Source organism: Orcinus orca, chromosome X, assembly GCF_937001465.1.
Source record: "Orcinus orca chromosome X, mOrcOrc1.1, whole genome shotgun sequence".
Taxonomy (NCBI): Eukaryota; Metazoa; Chordata; class Mammalia; order Artiodactyla; family Delphinidae; genus Orcinus; species Orcinus orca.
This window is the reverse complement of record NC_064580.1, coordinates 50,630,016-50,651,231: the sequence shown is the minus strand read 5'-3', so window position 1 is coordinate 50,651,231 and position 21,216 is coordinate 50,630,016.

Sequence of the window (21,216 nt, the reverse complement as noted above, 5' to 3'; positions counted from 1 at the left end):
TGTGCTGGGCAGAATGGGTTCTGCCCAAGGCGCAGGAGGTCTCCTCCACGGGGTTTCAGAGGCCTGTGAGGGCGCCGTGCGCGCCAGTGCGACCCTGTGGGGAAAATCATGAGCCCTCGGGGCCCCGGACACAGCAGGCAATTCCCGGACTGTCCAGCCCAGGGAGCGGAGCTTCCCCCGTCAGCCATTTTGGGGGTGGGCCCAGAGCAACCCTGCAACTTTTCCTCCGGTGTCCCTGCTGGGGAGTGCCGGGGTGCCCTGCCTGCGGCCGCACTGGGGTCACGTGGCCCCCTTCCTCACCGGAAGCTGAGGGTCTTAGAGGTCCTGGAGCCGGGGCCATTTGCACCGGGCATCCCAGGGGCGGCCATCTCGTGCTGCCCCTGGGGTTTCTGAGGGCCTTGCCCAGCTGCACAACCAGGGTCCAGTCCCCCGCGGAGAGCACACATGAAGGCACGGCCCGGAGCCCATTGCCCATGTGCACCCTCAGGACACACACCCACCCCAGCCCCACGCCGCGCCGTCCCCACTGGGCCAGTTGCTTCCAGCCCTGTGGCTGTCTCCATCCCTTGAGACCTGGTAACTGGCTTTGAGCGAAACCATCTCCGCTTGGTGGCAGTATAGCTCCATCAAGGCCAACTAAGCGCCTAACCCTGCCCCCACTACATCATCAGGCCTGGGTTCTCCTCCCCTTCTAATGTAAAACCAAAAGCAAAACCAAACCAACACAGACAGTGCCACGAAGGAGGAGAGAAAAGGAAAGAAAGCAACCACCCACCGGCACCCACGCGGACCACCAAATGCACAGGACGAAAGGACCACTGGCCACGAGGCTGGACCCCCTGCAGTCCTTTCCACTTCCTTTCCTCCAACCCCCTTTTTCTTGACCCTGCTCTTGGGAGAAGTAAAAGGCAAAGGATACACCAAGCGACCTGGCTGGGTGACATTGCCTGAGTGTCTAAATCACAGGATTTCTCCTGGACCAGGTGGCAGCCACCTTACTGGTGGCGAAAACCTCGCTGGCTTGCAAGTCACTTTGTTGCAGGACTCCGCTTCCCTTTGAAGGCCCGGAGCTTCGGCTTGAGGCCACCACCTCGGGCTGGCCCAACAGTGCAGCCAGAAGTGGCTGGCCCAACCCGGAGGCGCCCCCAACATGGGGTGCCAAGGACTGGCTCTGGGCGGGCTGGCCTTGCCCTCACACAGGAACCTTGCAAGGCTAACAAACATCGCCAGTCACAGAGCCCCACACAGGGCCTTGCTTCTCTTGAGGATGGGCACAGACTCTGCTCCCACTTGGAGACCCCATTTATCTGGCTAAACAAGGGACGTTTCAGGTTTACACTGGCAGCTTGGGTCCACCTGCTGACCGACGACTATCACCTGGAACACAGAATGGCTGCGTGTCCCTTTTTGAGAGCCCCTCTGGGAATGCGTGTTTCAGCCATTCTCAGAGTACTTGCTGCGGTCAGGGGGTGGGGTGGGGGTGGGGTGGGGGGAGACAGGTGCGAGGGTATAGAGGAAAGCACAGGTGACAGCGTGTGTCAGTATGTTTGTGGTTGTGTGAGGGTGTGCTGTGTGTGGCGGGGTAGGAAGACAGGGTGTGTGTGTGTGTGTGCGCGCGTGTGTGTGTGTGTGTTTGTCTGTGTGTGTGTGTGCGTACTCGAGCCCATGCTCTCACACCTGTCTAAGGTGCTTGCCTGCCCGTGGGCATGTGTTGCCGTGGGTATCCGGCTGTGGGTGCTTGATTGCCTGGTCTTCTGAGCGGCGGCCAGCACCAACCTGCCTGGGCTTGTGGACAGGGAGGCGACCGCTCGTAAGTCATACAGTGAAATGTACACTGTTCGGATCACGCCATTGGATTGGGAACCAACGGCAAGCAGGGTGCAACTTGAGGGGGCCCCTGCTGGCTCACGTTTGGACTTGAAGGGCTTCCATAAGGAGAACAACTGCACCGAATGGAAAGTCAAGAGATAATTTTGCAAGCCTCGAGTTCGTCATGCTGTTTCACTGCGAAGTAACTCCTAGATCTTGTTTGGTTTTGTTGATGTTTAGTTTTCTGGGTTTTCCCGGAGGGTGACAATGCCCTCCACCGCTGGAGAAGGGAAAAGATGTCGAGGAGGAAGGGGAAGAGTCCGAAGTGAACCACACGACTGCCTTCTCCTACACTCGTGCCTCCCCCTTAACGAAAGAGCAGACGTGCGAGGAGGAGGCTGAGGACACTAGGCCAGCTCAGAATAGACAGTGAAAGGAATAGAGGGAAGCAGTAACTGACCACCACCACCACCACCACCGTCACCATCACCACCACCTCCACCACCGTCGCCACGACAACCACGAGCGATGCCGTGGATCCAGTGCAGAGGCGCTTCACTGTGTATCTTTTGCAACATGCACAGGGAGTGACAGGGAGACACAAGCTGCCGGCAGACCAAAGGACAGGCCACCAGGCAGCCCCTTGACCTGGGCTTGGCGGCGGGGGCGGCGTGGGGGTCCCTCCTGAGTGCCATCAAGGGCTCCGACTCAGCAGTGGGCCCGCCGGGCCTACAGAAGGCAAAAGGAGAGGTAGAGCCACCTCTGACACCCTGAGTATGTCATGGGTACACTGCAAAGGGCCAAAGAGCCTCGGGATGCACTCAGGGCACTCAGGAAAGGTTAGGTAGAACCCTGGGAAATCTAGGTTACTAAGGGGAGGTAAGGGACACGAGAGGGGCGAGGTAATCCCCGATGGCAATTAAGGGATGGCTGTGAGGGAATGCCCCTTACTCTCCTAGTCCACGGGGGCATTTTCCCTTGTACATGTATTGGCCATGTTGAGCTTCCCAGGCACGCTCCCAACCGTGCCTTTTGTCCAGAGGGAAGAACTGAAAGTAAGGCATTGAGTGGAAGGCAGGAGCCGAAAGCGGAGAGCAAACAGAAATCAAAAGAAAGGACCATAATGGAGGTGAAGCATGAAGGCGATCCCCAGGGCACACTGTGTCCCAAGTTGGCAGATGGAACCGGCCGAAGCCTCCTGGGGCTTCCTGAGGGAAGAGCCGTCAGCCAAGGCTAAGTCTCAGCCACTCAGGCAAGGGGCAGAAGCGTGTCCAGGGAGAGGCCTGTTTGGCGATGCTGTAGTGCCCAACTGGGAAGTGGAAATAGCAACAGAAAAGGGCAAGGAGGAAGAACAGGGAACAAGGAAGGTAGGGCAACCGTCGGGTCCACGGAGACGGGCAGAGTGGGTACCAGTGCGGGGGCCTGCGCAGGCGTGCTGCCCTGAATGTGACCATGTGCGGGGTGGTGGGGGCGTGCGTGTGCGAGCCCGAGTGATTTCAGTAACATTAAGCCCTGGCGAACACAGGCAAGGGTGTGAAGCGATGCTGAGAGTAGGGGTTCCACCACGTGCTGCTCCCAATCCCTGCCCTCCTTCCTCCCTGCATTTCCCCCAAATCAGTGTCCGATGTGCCCTGATGTTTCATGCCTGGGAAAGATCCCCCTTAGGCCCTACCCGACAGGAAGGTGGTGACTTTTGTGGTCGCGGGATGTTTTCGTGTGTTTGTTTTTTCTCACCAATTTCAAAGGTGGGCCTACTTCCTGGGACAGCTTGGCCTACAAGAATGTCCCAAACAGACACTCCACTCCTCAATTCTAAGAGTCCTTCAGATACTTCAGCGTGTGCGAAATCCCTGGGACGTGGATGTGCTTTCCCTTGGAGCTCCCTCCTGCTCGCTCTGCACACCTAGGAAGACTTTAGAGGAGCAAAGAAAGGAAACGTTGAGGAAACTGTAAGGAGCCTCACGATCACCTTCCACATTGGTCTCGCGCCAGGCTCTGGGTGGCATATGGGCATGACATCCTTAAACACTCACGCCACGGTGACCGCCTGCTTTGCTTTGCATCTGCGGACACAAAATGTCACCAGCCTCTTCAGTAAACAAAGGTTGTGGCCCTGCCATCGGCACTCACACACTGCCTCTGCCCCCAAGGGTGGCCCCCGAGGGCAATTCAAGATGGAGAAAAGCAGGATAGTAGTCCTGGAAAGTTCAGATGCATACCTAGGAATGATTTCAATGGACCAAGACTCTTGTGTCTTCCCATGATTAGAAAAGCGCTCAAATCTCTGACTTGAGATGTTCTGGGTGAGGTGTTGCGGTTGTTGTTGGTGGTGGTGGTGGTGCTGGTGCTGTGTTTATGTCATTGTTTTGTTTTTTGTCTTTGTGATTAGCAGCAATCTTTTGGTATTCCCCGACATGTTTCTATTTTTTCCTCTTTTATTCAACGAAAACTCCTACATAGCCTGGCTCTTTCCTCCCGTACTAATTCAAGACCTTTCCATAGCACTTTGTGAGTGGCTGTCGCCGTGTCTGTAGTGCTCAGTAAGATCCCCGAATAAAAGGTTCCTCTCAGCTTTTACGTTGTACCTTTTTCTTCTCTACACATCCCAGTCGGCTCTCGATAAAGGCCCTGATCCCTTGTTTTGAGGCTCTGCCTGGAAATGCATCATAGGGTTAGGGTTAGGGTTAGGGTTAGGGTTAGGTTTAGGGTTACGGTTGGGTTTGGTGTTGGTGTTGTGGTTAGGGGTTAGGTTTAGGGTTAGGGTTAGAGGTAGGGTTAGGGTTTTAGTTAGGGTTAGGTTTAGGGTTACGGTTGTGGTTGTGGTTGTGGTTGTGGTTAGGGGTTAGGGTTAGGGTTAGTGTTAGGGTTTGGGTTAGGGTTAGTGTTAGTGTTAGGGTTAGGGTTATCGTTAGGGTTAGGGTTAGGGTTAGCGTTAGGGAACGGGTACGGTTTATGGTACAGGTTACGGTACGACAACGGTTTAGGGTTAGGGTACGTGTTAGGATACGGGTTAGTGTTACAGTACGGATTAGGATTATGTTACGGGTTAGGGTAAGGATTAGGGTAAGCGTTAGTGTTAATGTTAGGGTTAGGGTTAGGGTTAGGGAACGGGTACAGTTTAGGGTACAGATCAGGGTATGACAACGGTTTAGGGTTAGCGTACGTGTTAGGGTACGGGTAGGGTAGTTGTTAGGGTACGGGTTAGGGTTAGGGAACGCGTACGGGTGACGGTTAGGATTAGAGTTAGGGTTAGGGAACGGGTACGGTTTAGGGTACAGGTTAGTGTACGACAACGGTTTAGGGTTAGCGTAAGTGTTAGGGTACGGGTTAGTGTTAGTGTACGGGTTAGGATGAGGGTACGGGTTAGGGTAAGCCTTCGGGTAAGGTGTTGAGTGGTTCTTCAGAAGTGGTTTCTGAGATGTGTGCATGTGCGTGTCCGTGTGTGAGTGTGTGTGTGTGTGTGACTGTGTGTGTGTGTGTGTGTGTGTGCGCGCGTGTTTCCCGGGGATCCATAATTTCCCCTGCAAGATCTCACGGGTCTTCCAGTGAGAACACTAGGCCAGTGTCAGAGGTTAGGTTGAGAAGCAGAGTGATCTCCATGCCAAAGCAAGCCAAAAAGCTCCCTTCTTCCACATGACCCTCCAAACCCCAAGACCCACTTCCCCTCCCCCTCCGCCCTGTATCCCACTTCTCCCAAAGGATAAAAATTCACAGGGGCACCTGGAAAGAATTGAGCATGACATGTGGACGGGCTTCTGGCGCAGAACTGAAGCCTGAGAGCCTGGCTAGCGAGGCCTGCGGGAAGAAAGACCCCGGTGGTAGCGAACTTGTGGACAAATGTAGTCGAGGCCAAGTGGCCTTCCCCAAGTAGGCCCACCGGTGCGACCCATGCCATCCCCAAAAGTCCCACCCCTGCGTACAAAGGATGCTCGGGGTTTCCACGCAGGGATGCAGCGCGGTGGTCACCTCCGGACCCTTGTGACTCAAGTAAAGAAGGGTTCACAACCTTCGGAACCTTCCCGGGATGTGTCTGCCACTGACCCACAGGATCTTTGTCCCAGTGAAGCACTCAACTTGAGCAGAACAGAGGTTGCTCCCTAGGAAGTGATGCGGTGCAGACAAGCCACAGGACAGGAGTCAGAAGATACAAAGAAGAAACTGCAAGCTCACTGGTGGGATCTCTGCAGTGTCGTCGACAGCGGCGTTCACTGTGAACCAGGGCATCAAGGGAATCAAGAACTGCCTAGCTACACTTGCGGGTTTGGTGGAAAGTGGCCAAGTTGGTGAAGAGCCCAGCTGAAGGTGACATGGGTGGTCGGTGAGCTGGACTATGGATGGGGATGAGGATAATGGGATATTGGTGCCTCTGTGGCTGCTGCTGCTGCTGCTGTTGATGATGATGATAATGATGATGATGATGATGATGGGGAGAAGGAGGAGGAGGAGGAGGTGGAGGAGGACGAGGACGACGACCAGAAAGAGGACGAGGACCAGGACGAGGAAGGTGATCTAATAGTTTCACAGCCAGCACTACACACCGTCCACTGTTTGGAAGTTAAAGGCAGGCGCGGAAGGCTCGGTGGGGGTAGGGAAAGGGGAGACTGCCATTTCTGGAACCACAGTGCCATCCAGCGGAATGCGTTATGTGAAAAGCCCAGGCAGCCGAGCTGTGTCTTCTGCCCTGCGCAGGGAACCGCGAGGCTGTGCTGGGCAGAATGGGTTCTGCCCAAGGCGCAGGAGGTTTCCTCCGCGGGTTTTCAGAGGCCTGTGAGGGCGCCGTGCGCGCCAGTGCGACCCTGTGGGGAAAATCATGAGCCCTCGGGGCCCCGGACACAGCAGGCAATTCCCGGACTGTCCAGCCCAGGGAGCGGAGCTTCCCCCGTCAGCCATTTTGGGGGTGGGCCCAGAGCAACCCTGCAACTTTTCCTCCGGTGTCCCTGCTGGGGAGTGCCGGGGTGCCCTGCCTGCGGCCGCACTGGGGTCACGTGGCCCCCTTCCTCACCGGAAGCTGAGGGTCTTAGAGGTCCTGGAGCCGGGGCCATTTGCACCGGGCATCCCAGGGGCGGCCATCTCGTGCTGCCCCTGGGGTTTCTGAGGGCCTTGCCCAGCTGCACAACCAGGGTCCAGTCCCCCGCGGAGAGCACACATGAAGGCACGGCCCGGAGCCCATTGCCCATGTGCACCCTCAGGACAACACACCCACCCCAGCCCCACGCCGCGCCGTCCCCACTGGGCCAGTTGCTTCCAGCCCTGTGGCTGTCTCCATCCCTTGAGACCTGGTAACTGGCTTTGAGCGAAACCATCTCCGCTTGGTGGCAGTATAGCTCCATCAAGGCCAACTAAGCGCCTAACCCTGCCCCCACTACATCATCAGGCCTGGGTTCTCCTCCCCTTCTAATGTAAAACCAAAAGCAAAACCAAACCAACACAGACAGTGCCACGAAGGAGGAGAGAAAAGGAAAGAAAGCAACCACCCACCGGCACCCACGCGGACCACCAAATGCACAGGACGAAAGGACCACTGGCCACGAGGCTGGACCCCCTGCAGTCCTTTCCACTTCCTTTCCTCCAACCCCCTTTTTCTTGACTCCTGCTCTTGGGAGAAGTAAAAGGCAAAGGATACACCAAGCGACCTGGCTGGGTGACATTGCCTGAGTGTCTAAATCACAGGATTTCTCCTGGACCAGGTGGCAGCCACCTTACTGGTGGCGAAAACCCCGCTGGCTTGCAAGTCACTTTGTTGCAGGACTCCGCTTCCCTTTGAAGGCCCGGAGCTTCGGCTTGAGGCCACCACCTCGGGCTGGCCCAACAGTGCAGCCAGAAGTGGCTGGCCCAACCCGGAGGCGCCCCCAACATGGGGTGCCAAGGACTGGCTCTGGGCGGGCTGGCCTTGCCCTCACACAGGAACCTTGCAAGGCTAACAAACATCGCCAGTCACAGAGCCCCACACAGGGCCTTGCTTCTCTTGAGGATGGGCACAGACTCTGCTCCCACTTGGAGACCCCATTTATCTGGCTAAACAAGGGACGTTTCAGGTTTACACTGGCAGCTTGGGTCCACCTGCTGACCGACGACTATCACCTGGAACACAGAAAGGCTGCGTGTCCCTTTTTGAGAGCCCCTCTGGGAATGCGTGTTTCAGCCATTCTCAGAGTACTTGCTGCGGTCAGGGGGTGGGGTGGGGGTGGGGTGGGGGGAGACAGGTGCGAGGGTATAGAGGAAAGCACAGGTGACAGCGTGTGTCAGTATGTTTGTGGTTGTGTGAGGGTGTGCTGTGTGTGGCGGGGTAGGAAGACAGGGTGTGTGTGTGTGTGTGTGCGCGCGCGTGTGTGTGTGTGTTTGTCTGTGTGTGTGTGTGTGTACTGGAGCCCATGCTCTCACACCTGTCTAAGGTGCTTGCCTGCCCGTGGGCATGTGTTGCCGTGGGTATCCGGCTGTGGGTGCTTGATTGCCTGGTCTTCTGAGCGGCGGCCAGCACCAACCTGCCTGGGCTTGTGGACAGGGAGGCGACCGCTCGTAAGTCATACAGTGAAATGTACACTGTTCGGATCACGCCATTGGATTGGGAACCAACGGCAAGCAGGGTGCAACTTGAGGGGGCCCCTGCTGGCTCACGTTTGGACTTGAAGGGCTTCCATAAGGAGAACAACTGCACCGAATGGAAAGTCAAGAGATAATTTTGCAAGCCTCGAGTTCGTCATGCTGTTTCATGCGAAGTAACTCCTAGATCTTGTTTGGTTTTGTTGATGTTTAGTTTTCTGGGTTTTCCCGGAGGGTGACAATGCCCTCCACCGCTGGAGAAGGGAAAAGATGTCGAGGAGGAAGGGGAAGAGTCCGAAGTGAACCACACGACTGCCTTCTCCTACACTCGTGCCTCCCCCTTAACGAAAGAGCAGACGTGCGAGGAGGACGCTGAGGACACTAGGCCAGCTCAGAATAGACAGTGAAAGGAATAGAGGGAAGCAGTAACTGACCACCACCACCACCACCACCGTCACCATCACCACCACCTCCACCACCGTCGCCACAACCACGAGCGATGCCGTGGATCCAGTGCAGAGGCGCTTCACTGTGTATCTTTTGCAACATGCACAGGGAGTGACAGGGAGACACAAGCTGCCGGCAGACCAAAGGACAGGCCACCAGGCAGCCCCTTGACCTGGGCTTGGCGGCGGGGGCGGCGTGGGGGTCCCTCCTGAGTGCCATCAAAGGCTCCGACTCAGCAGTGGGCCCGCCGGGCCTACAGAAGGCAAAAGGAGAGGTAGAGCCACCTCTGACACCCTGAGTATGTCATGGGTACACTGCAAAGGGCCAAAGAGCCTCGGGATGCACTCAGGGCACTCAGGAAAGGTTAGGTAGAACCCTGGGAAATCTAGGTTACTAAGGGGAGGTAAGGGACACGAGAGGGGCGAGGTAATCCCCGATGGCAATTAAGGGATGGCTGTGAGGGAATGCCCCTTACTCTCCTAGTCCACGGGGGCATTTTCCCTTGCACAGGGAAAGTACATGTATTGGCCATGTTGAGCTTCCCAGGCACGCTCCCAACCGTGCCTTTTGTCCAGAGGGAAGAACTGAAAGTAAGGCATTGAGTGGAAGGCAGGAGCCGAAAGCGGAGAGCAAACAGAAATCAAAAGAAAGGACCATAATGGAGGTGAAGCATGAAGGCGATCCCCAGGGCACACTGTGTCCCAAGTTGGCAGATGGAACCGGCCGAAGCCTCCTGGGGCTTCCTGAGGGAAGAGCCGTCAGCCAAGGCTAAGTCTCAGCCACTCAGGCAAGGGGCAGAAGCGTGTCCAGGGAGAGGCCTGTTTGGCGATGCTGTAGTGCCCAACTGGGAAGTGGAAATAGCAACAGAAAAGGGCAAGGAGGAAGAACAGGGAACAAGGAAGGTAGGGCAACCGTCGGGTCCACGGAGACGGGCAGAGTGGGTACCAGTGCGGGGGCCTGCGCAGGCGTGCTGCCCTGAATGTGACCATGTGCGGGGTGGTGGGGGCGTGCGTGCGCGAGCCCGAGTGATTTCAGTAACATTAAGCCCTGGCGAACACAGGCAAGGGTGTGAAGCGATGCTGAGAGTAGGGGTTCCACCACGTGCTGCTCCCAATCCCTGCCCTCCTTCCTCCCTGCATTTCCCCCAAATCAGTGTCCGATGTGCCCTGATGTTTCATGCCTGGGAAAGATCCCCCTTAGGCCCTACAGGAAGGTGGTGACTTTTGTGGTCGCGGGATGTTTTCGTGTGTTTGTTTTTTCTCACCAATTTCAAAGGTGGGCCTACTTCCTGGGACAGCTTGGCCTACAAGAATGTCCCAAACAGACACTCCACTCCTCAATTCTAAGAGTCCTTCAGATACTTCAGCGTGTGCGAAATCCCTGGGACGTGGATGTGCTTTCCCTTGGAGCTCCCTCCTGCTCGCTCTGCACACCTAGGAAGACTTTAGAGGAGCAAAGAAAGGAAACGTTGAGGAAACTGTAAGGAGCCTCACGATCACCTTCCACATTGGTCTCGCGCCAGGCTCTGGGTGGCATATGGGCATGACATCCTTAAACACTCACGCCACGGTGACCGCCTGCTTTGCTTTGCATCTGCGGACACAAAATGTCACCAGCCTCTTCAGTAAACAAAGGTTGTGGCCCTGCCATCGGCACTCACACACTGCCTCTGCCCCCAAGGGTGGCCCCCGAGGGCAATTCAAGATGGAGAAAAGCAGGATAGTAGTCCTGGAAAGTTCAGATGCATACCTAGGAATGATTTCAATGGACCAAGACTCTTGTGTCTTCCCATGATTAGAAAAGCGCTCAAATCTCTGACTTGAGATGTTCTGGGTGAGGTGTTGCGGTTGTTGTTGTTGGTGGTGGTGGTGGTGCTGGTGCTGTGTTTATGTCATTGTTTTGTTTTTTGTCTTTGTGATTAGCAGCAATCTTTTGGTATTCCCCGACATGTTTCTATTTTTTCCTCTTTTATTCAACGAAAACTCCTACATAGCCTGGCTCTTTCCTCCCGTACTAATTCAAAACCTTTCCATAGCACTTTGTGAGTGGCTGTCGCCGTGTCTGTAGTGCTCAGTAAGATCCCCGAATAAAAGGTTCCTCTCAGCTTTTACGTTGTACCTTTTTCTTCTCTACACATCCCAGTCGGCTCTGGATAAAGGCCCTGATCCCTTGTTTTGAGGCTCTGCCTGGAAATGCATCATAGGGTTAGGGTTAGGGTTAGGGTTAGGGTTAGGTTTAGGGTTACGGTTGGGTTTGGTGTTGGTGTTGTGGTTAGGGGTTAGGTTTAGGGTTAGGGTTAGGGTTAGGGTTAGAGGTAGGGTTAGGGTTTTAGTTAGGGTTAGGTTTAGGGTTACGGTTGTGGTTGTGGTTGTGGTTGTGGTTAGGGGTTAGGGTTAGGGTTAGTGTTAGGGTTTGGGTTAGGGTTAGTGTTAGTGTTAGGGTTAGGGTTATCGTTAGGGTTAGGGTTAGGGTTAGCGTTAGGGAACGGGTACGGTTTATGGTACAGGTTAGGGTACGACAACGGTTTAGGGTTAGGGTACGTGTTAGGATACGGGTTAGTGTTACAGTACGGATTAGGATTATGTTACGGGTTAGGGTAAGGATTAGGGTAAGCGTTAGTGTTAATGTTAGGGTTAGGGTTAGGGTTAGGGAACGGGTACGGTTTAGGGTACAGATCAGGGTATGACAACGGTTTAGGGTTAGCGTACGTGTTAGGGTACGGGTAGGGTAGTTGTTAGGGTACGGGTTAGGGTTAGGGAACGCGTACGGGTGACGGTTAGGATTAGAGTTAGGGTTAGGGAACGGGTACGGTTTAGGGTACAGGTTAGTGTACGACAACGGTTTAGGGTTAGCGTAAGTGTTAGGGTACGGGTTAGTGTTAGTGTACGGGTTAGGATGAGGGTACGGGTTAGGGTAAGCCTTCGGGTAAGGTGTTGAGTGGTTCTTCAGAAGTGGTTTCTGAGATGTGTGCATGTGCGTGTCCGTGTGTGAGTGTGTGTGTGTGTGTGACTGTGTGTGTGTGTGTGCGCGCGCACGTGTTTCCCGGGGATCCATAATTTCCCCTGCAAGATCTCACGGGTCTTCCAGTGAGAACACTAGGCCAGTGTCAGAGGTTAGGTTGAGAAGCAGAGTGATCTCCATGCCAAAGCAAGCCAAAAAGCTCCCTTCTTCCACATGACCCTCCAAACCCCAAGACCCACTTCCCCTCCCCCTCCGCCCTGTATCCCACTTCTCCCAAAGGATAAAAATTCACAGGGGCACCTGGAAAGAATTGAGCATGACATGTGCACGGGCTTCTGGCGCAGAACTGAAGCCTGAGAGCCTGGCTAGCGAGGCCTGCGGGAAGAAAGACCCCGGTGGTAGCGAACTTGTGGACAAATGTAGTCGAGGCCAAGTGGCCTTCCCCAAGTAGGCCCACCGGTGCGACCCATGCCATCCCCAAAAGTCCCACCCCTGCGTACAAAGGATGCTCGGGGTTTCCACGCAGGGATGCAGCGCGGTGGTCACCTCCGGACCCTTGTGACTCAAGTAAAGAAGGGTTCACAACCTTCGGAACCATCCCGGGATGTGTCTGCCACTGACCCACAGGATCTTTGTCCCAGTGAAGCACTCAACTTGAGCAGAACAGAGGTTGCTCCCTAGGAAGTGATGCGGTGCAGACAAGCCACAGGACAGGAGTCAGAAGATACAAAGAAGAAACTGCAAGCTCACTGGTGGGATCTCTGCAGTGTCGTCGACAGCGGCGTTCACTGTGAACCAGGGCATCAAGGGAATCAAGAACTGCCTAGCTACACTTGCGGGTTTGGTGGAAAGTGGCCAAGTTGGTGAAGAGCCCAGCTGAAGGTGACATGGGTGGTCGGTGAGCTGGACTATGGATGGGGATGAGGATAATGGGATATTGGTGCCTCTGTGGCTGCTGCTGCTGCTGCTGTTGATGATGATGATAATGATGATGATGATGATGATGGGGAGAAGGAGGAGGAGGAGGGGGTGGAGGAGGACGACGACGACGACCAGAAAGAGGACGAGGACCAGGACGAGGAAGGTGATCTAATAGTTTCACAGCCAGCACTACACACCGTCCACTGTTTGGAAGTTAAAGGCAGGCGCGGAAGGCTCGGTGGGGGTAGGGAAAGGGGAGACTGCCATTTCTGGAGCCACAGTGCCATCCAGCGGAATGCGTTATGTGAAAAGCCCAGGCAGCCGAGCTGTGTCTTCTGCCCTGCGCAGGGAACCGCGAGGCTGTGCTGGGCAGAATGGGTTCTGCCCAAGGCGCAGGAGGTCTCCTCCGCGGGGTTTCAGAGGCCTGTGAGGGCGCCGTGCGCGCCAGTGCGACCCTGTGGGGAAAATCATGAGCCCTCGGGGCCCCGGACACAGCAGTCAATTCCCGGACTGTCCAGCCCAGGGAGCAGAGCTTCCCCCGTCAGCCATTTTGGGGGTGGGCCCAGAGCAACCCTGCAACTTTTCCTCCGGTGTCCCTGCTGGGGAGTGCCGGGGTGCCCTGCCTGCGGCCGCACTGGGGTCACGTGGCCCCCTTCCTCACCGGAAGCTGAGGGTCTTAGAGGTCCTGGAGCCGGGGCCATTTGCACCGGGCATCCCAGGGGCGGCCATCTCGTGCTGCCCCTGGGGTCTCTGAGGGCCTTGCCCAGCTGCACAACCAGGGTCCAGTCCCCCGCGGAGAGCACACATGAAGGCACGGCCCGGAGCCCATTGCCCATGTGCACCCTCAGGACAACACACCCACCCCAGCCCCACGCCGCGCCGTCCCCACTGGGCCAGTTGCTTCCAGCCCTGTGGCTGTCTCCATCCCTTGAGACCTGGTAACTGGCTTTGAGCGAAACCATCTCCGCTTGGTGGCAGTATAGCTCCATCAAGGCCAACTAAGCGCCTAACCCTGCCCCCACTACATCATCAGGCCTGGGTTCTCCTCCCCTTCTAATGTAAAACCAAAAGCAAAACCAAACCAACACAGACAGTGCCACGAAGGAGGAGAGAAAAGGAAAGAAAGCAACCACCCACCGGCACCCACGCGGACCACCAAATGCACAGGACGAAAGGACCACTGGCCACGAGGCTGGACCCCCTGCAGTCCTTTCCACTTCCTTTCCTCCAACCCCCTTTTTCTTGACTCCTGCTCTTGGGAGAAGTAAAAGGCAAAGGATACACCAAGCGACCTGGCTGGGTGACATTGCCTGAGTGTCTAAATCACAGGATTTCTCCTGGACCAGGTGGCAGCCACCTTACTGGTGGCGAAAACCCCGCTGGCTTGCAAGTCACTTTGTTGCAGGACTCCGCTTCCCTTTGAAGGCCCGGAGCTTCGGCTTGAGGCCACCACCTCGGGCTGGCCCAACAGTGCAGCCAGAAGTGGCTGGCCCAACCCGGAGGCGCCCCCAACATGGGGTGCCAAGGACTGGCTCTGGGCGGGCTGGCCTTGCCCTCACACAGGAACCTTGCAAGGCTAACAAACATCGCCAGTCACAGAGCCCCACACAGGGCCTTGCTTCTCTTGAGGATGGGCACAGACTCTGCTCCCACTTGGAGACCCCATTTATCTGGCTAAACAAGGGACGTTTCAGGTTTACACTGGCAGCTTGGGTCCACCTGCTGACCGACGACTATCACCTGGAACACAGAATGGCTGCGTGTCCCTTTTTGAGAGCCCCTCTGGGAATGCGTGTTTCAGCCATTCTCAGAGTACTTGCTGCGGTCAGGGGGTGGGGTGGGGGTGGGGTGGGGGGAGACAGGTGCGAGGGTATAGAGGAAAGCACAGGTGACAGCGTGTGTCAGTATGTTTGTGGTTGTGTGAGGGTGTGCTGTGTGTGGCGGGGTAGGAAGACAGGGTGTGTGTGTGTGTGTGTGCGTGTGTGTGTGTGTTTGTCTGTGTGTGTGTGTACTCGAGCCCATGCTCTCACACCTGTCTAAGGTGCTTGCCTGCCCGTGGGCATGTGTTGCTGTGGGTATCCGGCTGTGGGTGCTTGATTGCCTGGTCTTCTGAGCGGCGGCCAGCACCAACCTGCCTGGGCTTGTGGACAGGGAGGCGACCGCTCGTAAGTCATACAGTGAAATGTACACTGTTCGGATCACGCCATTGGATTGGGAACCAACGGCAAGCAGGGTGCAACTTGAGGGGGCCCCTGCTGGCTCACGTTTGGACTTGAAGGGCTTCCATAAGGAGAACAACTGCACCGAATGGAAAGTCAAGAGATAATTTTGCAAGCCTCGAGTTCGTCATGCTGTTTCACTGCGAAGTAACTCCTAGATCTTGTTTGGTTTTGTTGATGTTTAGTTTTCTGGGTTTTCCCGGAGGGTGACAATGCCCTCCACCGCTGGAGAAGGGAAAAGATGTCGAGGAGGAAGGGGAAGAGTCCGAAGTGAACCACACGACTGCCTTCTCCTACACTCGTGCCTCCCCCTTAACGAAAGAGCAGACGTGCGAGGAGGACGCTGAGGACACTAGGCCAGCTCAGAATAGACAGTGAAAGGAATAGAGGGAAGCAGTAACTGACCACCACCACCACCACCACCGTCACCATCACCACCACCTCCACCACCGTCGCCACGACAACCACGAGCGATGCCGTGGATCCAGTGCAGAGGCGCTTCACTGTGTATCTTTTGCAACATGCACAGGGAGTGACAGGGAGACACAAGCTGCCGGCAGACCAAAGGACAGGCCACCAGGCAGCCCCTTGACCTGGGCTTGGCGGCGGGGGCGGCGTGGGGGTCCCTCCTGAGTGCCATCAAGGGCTCCGAGTCAGCAGTGGGCCCGCCGGGCCTACAGAAGGCAAAAGGAGAGGTAGAGCCACCTCTGACACCCTGAGTATGTCATGGGTACACTGCAAAGGGCCAAAGAGCCTCGGGATGCACTCAGGGCACTCAGGAAAGGTTAGGTAGAACCCTGGGAAATCTAGGTTACTAAGGGGAGGTAAGGGACACGAGAGGGGCGAGGTAATCCCCGATGGCAATTAAGGGATGGCTGTGAGGGAATGCCCCTTACTCTCCTAGTCCACGGGGGCATTTTCCCTTGCACAGGGAAAGTACATGTATTGGCCATGTTGAGCTTCCCAGGCACGCTCCCAACCGTGCCTTTTGTCCAGAGGGAAGAACTGAAAGTAAGGCATTGAGTGGAAGGCAGGAGCCGAAAGCGGAGAGCAAACAGAAATCAAAAGAAAGGACCATAATGGAGGTGAAGCATGAAGGCGATCCCCAGGGCACACTGTGTCCCAAGTTGGCAGATGGAACCGGCCGAAGCCTCCTGGGGCTTCCTGAGGGAAGAGCCATCAGCCAAGGCTAAGTCTCAGCCACTCAGGTAAGGGGCAGAAGCGTGTCCAGGGAGAGGCCTGTTTGGCGATGCTGTAGTGCCCAACTGGGAAGTGGAAATAGCAACAGAAAAGGGCAAGGAGGAAGAACAGGGAACAAGGAAGGTAGGGCAACCGTCGGGTCCACGGAGACGGGCAGAGTGGGTACCAGTGCGGGGGCCTGCGCAGGCGTGCTGCCCTGAATGTGACCATGTGCGGGGTGGTGGGGGCGTGCGTGCGCGAGCCCGAGTGATTTCAGTAACATTAAGCCCTGGCGAACACAGGCAAGGGTGTGAAGCGATGCTGAGAGTAGGGGTTCCACCACGTGCTGCTCCCAGTCCCTGCCCTCCTTCCTCCCTGCATTTCCCCCAAATCAGTGTCCGATGTGCCCTGATGTTTCATGCCTGGGAAAGATCCCCCTTAGGCCCTACAGGAAGGTGGTGACTTTTGTGGTCGCGGGATGTTTTCGTGTGTTTGTTTTTTCTCACCAATTTCAAAGGTGGGTCTACTTCCTGGGACAGCTTGGCCTACAAGAATGTCCCAAACAGACACTCCACTCCTCAATTCTAAGAGTCCTTCAGATACTTCAGTGTGTGCGAAATCCCTGGGACGTGGATGTGCTTTCCCTTGGAGCTCCCTCCTGCTCGCTCTGCACACCTAGGAAGACTTTAGAGGAGCAAAGAAAGGAAACGTTGAGGAAACTGTAAGGAGCCTCACGATCACCTTCCACATTGGTCTCGCGCCAGGCTCTGGGTGGCATATGGGCATGACATCCTTAAACACTCACGCCACGGTGACCGCCTGCTTTGCTTTGCATCTGCGGACACAAAATGTCACCAGCCTCTTCAGTAAACAAAGGTTGTGGCCCTGCCATCGGCACTCACACACTGCCTCTGCCCCCAAGGGTGGCCCCCGAGGGCAATTCAAGATGGAGAAAAGCAGGATAGTAGTCCTGGAAAGTTCAGATGCATACCTAGGAATGATTTCAATGGACCAAGACTCTTGTGTCTTCCCATGATTAGAAAAGCGCTCAAATCTCTGACTTGAGATGTTCTGGGTGAGGTGTTGCGGTTGTTGTTGGTGGTGGTGGTGGTGCTGGTGCTGTGTTTATGTCATTGTTTTGTTTTTTGTCTTTGTGATTAGCAGCAATCTTTTGGTATTCCCCGACATGTTTCTATTTTTTCCTCTTTTATTCAACGAAAACTCCTACATAGCCTGGCTCTTTCCTCCCGTACTAATTCAAAACCTTTCCATAGCACTTTGTGAGTGGCTGTCGCCGTGTCTGTAGTGCTCAGTAAGATCCCCGAATAAAAGGTTCCTCTCAGCTTTTACGTTGTACCTTTTTCTTCTCTACACATCCCAGTCGGCTCTGGATAAAGGCCCTGATCCCTTGTTTTGAGGCTCTGCCTGGAAATGCATCATAGGGTTAGGGTTAGGGTTAGGGTTAGGGTTAGGTTTAGGGTTACGGTTGGGTTTGGTGTTGGTGTTGTGGTTAGGGGTTAGGTTTAGGGTTAGGGTTAGAGGTAGGGTTAGGGTTTTAGTTAGGGTTAGGTTTAGGGTTACGGTTGTGGTTGTGGTTGTGGTTGTGGTTAGGGGTTAGGGTTAGGGTTAGTGTTAGGGTTTGGGTTAGGGTTAGTGTTAGTGTTAGGGTTAGGGTTAGGGATAGCGTTAGGGAACGGGTACGGTTTATGGTACAGGTTAGGGTACGACAACGGTTTAGGGTTAGGGTACGTGTTAGGATACGGGTTAGTGTTACAGTACGGATTAGGATTATGTTACGGGTTAGGGTAAGGATTAGGGTAAGCGTTAGTGTTAATGTTAGGGTTAGGGTTAGGGTTAGGGAACGGGTACAGTTTAGGGTACAGATCAGGGTATGACAACGGTTTAGGGTTAGCGTACGTGTTAGGGTACGGGTAGGGTAGTTGTTAGGGTACGGGTACGGGTTAGGGTTAGGGAACGCGTACGGGTGACGGTTAGGATTAGAGTTAGGGTTAGGGAACGGGTACGGTTTAGGGTACAGGTTAGTGTACGACAACGGTTTAGGGTTAGCGTAAGTGTTAGGGTACGGGTTAGTGTTAGTGTACGGGTTAGGATGAGGGTACGGGTTAGGGTAAGCCTTCGGGTAAGGTGTTGAGTGGTTCTTCAGAAGTGGCTTCTGAGATGTGTGCATGTGCGTGTCCGTGTGTGAGTGTGTGTGTGTGTGTGACTGTGTGTGTGTGTGTGTGTGTGCGCGCGTGTTTCCCGGGGATCCATAATTTCCCCTGCAAGATCTCACGGGTCTTCCAGTGAGAACACTAGGCCAGTGTCAGAGGTTAGGTTGAGAAGCAGAGTGATCTCCATGCCAAAGCAAGCCAAAAAGCTCCCTTCTTCCACATGACCCTCCAAACCCCAAGACCCACTTCCCCTCCCCCTCCGCCCTGTATCCCACTTCTCCCAAAGGATAAAAATTCACAGGGGCACCTGGAAAGAATTGAGCATGACATGTGGACGGGCTTCTGGCGCAGAACTGAAGCCTGAGAGCCTGGCTAGCGAGGCCTGCGGGAAGAAAGACCCCGGTGGTAGCGAACTTGTGGACAAATGTAGTCGAGGCCAAGTGGCCTTCCCCAAGTAGGCCCACCGGTGCGACCCATGCCATCCCCAAAAGTCCCACCCCTGCGCACAAAGGATGCTCGGGGTTTCCACGCAGGGATGCAGCGCGGTGGTCACCTCCGGACCCTTGTGACTCAAGTAAAGAAGGGTTCACAACCTTCGGAACCTTCCCGGGATGTGTCTGCCACTGACCCACAGGATCTTTGTCCCAGTGAAGCACTCAACTTGAGCAGAACAGAGGTTGCTCCCTAGGAAGTGATGCGGTGCAGACAAGCCACAGGACAGGAGTCAGAAGATACAAAGAAGAAACTGCAAGCTCACTGGTGGGATCTCTGCAGTGTCGTCGACAGCGGCGTTCACTGTGAACCAGGGCATCAAGGGAATCAAGAACTGCCTATCTACACTTGCGGGTTTGGTGGAAAGTGGCCAAGTTGGTGAAGAGCCCAGCTGAAGGTGACATGGGTGGTCGGTGAGCTGGACTATGGATGGGGATGAGGATAATGGGATATTGGTGCCTCTGTGGCTGCTGCTGCTGCTGCTGTTGATGATGATGATAATGATGATGATGATGATGATGATGATGGGGAGAAGGAGGAGGAGGTGGAGGAGGACGAGGACGAGGACGAAGACCAGGACGAGGACGAGGACGAGGAAGGTGATCTAATAGTTTCACAGCCAGCACTACACACCGTCCACTGTTTGGAAGTTAAAGGCAGGCGCGGAAGGCTCGGTGGGGGTAGGGAAAGGGGAGACTGCCATTTCTGGAGCCACGGTGCCAGGTGCCATCCGGCGGAATGGGTTATGTGAAAAGCCCAGGCAGCCGAGCTGTGTCTTCTGCCCTGCGCAGGGAACCGCGAGGCTGTGCTGGGCAGAATGGGTTCTGCCCAAGGCGCAGGAGGTCTCCTCCACGGGGTTTCAGAGGCCTGTGAGGGCGCCGTGCGCGCCAGTGCGACCCTGTGGGGAAAATCATGAGCCCTCGGGGCCCCGGACACAGCAGGCAGTTCCCGGACTGTCCAGCCCAGGGAGCGGAGCTTCCCCCGTCAGCCATTTTGGGGGTGGGCCCAGAGCAACCCTGCAACTTTTCCTCCGGTGTCCCTGCTGGGGAGTGCCGGGGTGCCCTGCCTGCGGCCGCACTGGGGTCACGTGGCCCCCTTCCTCACCGGAAGCTGAGGGTCTTAGAGGTCCTGGAGCCGGGGCCATTTGCACCGGGCATCCCAGGGGCGGCCATCTCGTGCTGCCCCTGGGGTTTCTGAGGGCCTTGCCCAGCTGCACAACCAGGGTCCAGTCCCCCGCGGAGAGCACACATGAAGGCACGGCCCGGAGCCCATTGCCCATGTGCACCCTCAGGACACACACCCACCCCAGCCCCACGCCGCGCCGTCCCCACTGGGCCAGTTGCTTCCAGCCCTGTGGCTGTCTCCATCCCTTGAGACCTGGTAACTGGCTTTGAGCGAAACCATCTCCGCTTGGTGGCAGTATAGCTCCATCAAGGCCAACTAAGCGCCTAACCCTGCCCCCACTACATCATCAGGCCTGGGTTCTCCTCCCCTTCTAATGTAAAACCAAAAGCAAAACCAAACCAACACAGACAGTGCCACGAAGGAGGAGAGAAAAGGAAAGAAAGCAACCACCCACCGGCACCCACGCGGACCACCAAATGCACAGGACGAAAGGACCACTGGCCACGAGGCTGGACCCCCTGCAGTCCTTTCCACTTCCTTTCCTCCAACCCCCTTTTTCTTGACTCCTGCTCTTGGGAGAAGTAAAAGGCAAAGGATACACCAAGCGACCTGGCTGGGTGACATTGCCTGAGTGTCTAAATCACAGGATTTCTCCTGGACCAGGTGGCAGCCACCTTACTGGTGACGAAAACCCCGCTGGCTTGCAAGTCACTTTGTTGCAGGACTCCGCTTCCCTTTGAAGGCCCGGAGCTTCGGCTTGAGGCCACCACCTCGGGCTGGCCCAACAGTGCAGCCAGAAGTGGCTGGCCCAACCCGGAGGCGCCCCCAACATGGGGTGCCAAGGACTGGCTCTGGGCGGGCTGGCCTTGCCCTCACACAGGAACCTTGCAAGGCTAACAAACATCGCCAGTCACAGAGCCCCACACAGGGCCTTGCTTCTCTTGAGGATGGGCACAGACTCTGCTCCCACTTGGAGACCCCATTTATCTGGCTAAACAAGGGACGTTTCAGGTTTACACTGGCAGCTTGGGTCCACCTGCTGACCGACGACTATCACCTGGAACACAGAATGGCTGCGTGTCCCTTTCTGAGAGCCCCTCTGGGAATGCGTGTTTCAGCCATTCTCAGAGTACTTGCTGCGGTCAGGGGGTGGGGTGGGGGTGGGGTGGGGGGAGACAGGTGCGAGGGTATAGAGGAAAGCACAGGTGACAGCGTGTGTCAGTATGTTTGTGGTTGTGTGAGGGTGTGCTGTGTGTGGCGGGGTAGGAAGACAGGGTGTGTGTGTGTGTGTGTGCGTGTGTGTGTGTGTTTGTCTGTGTGTGTGTGTACTCGAGCCCATGCTCTCACACCTG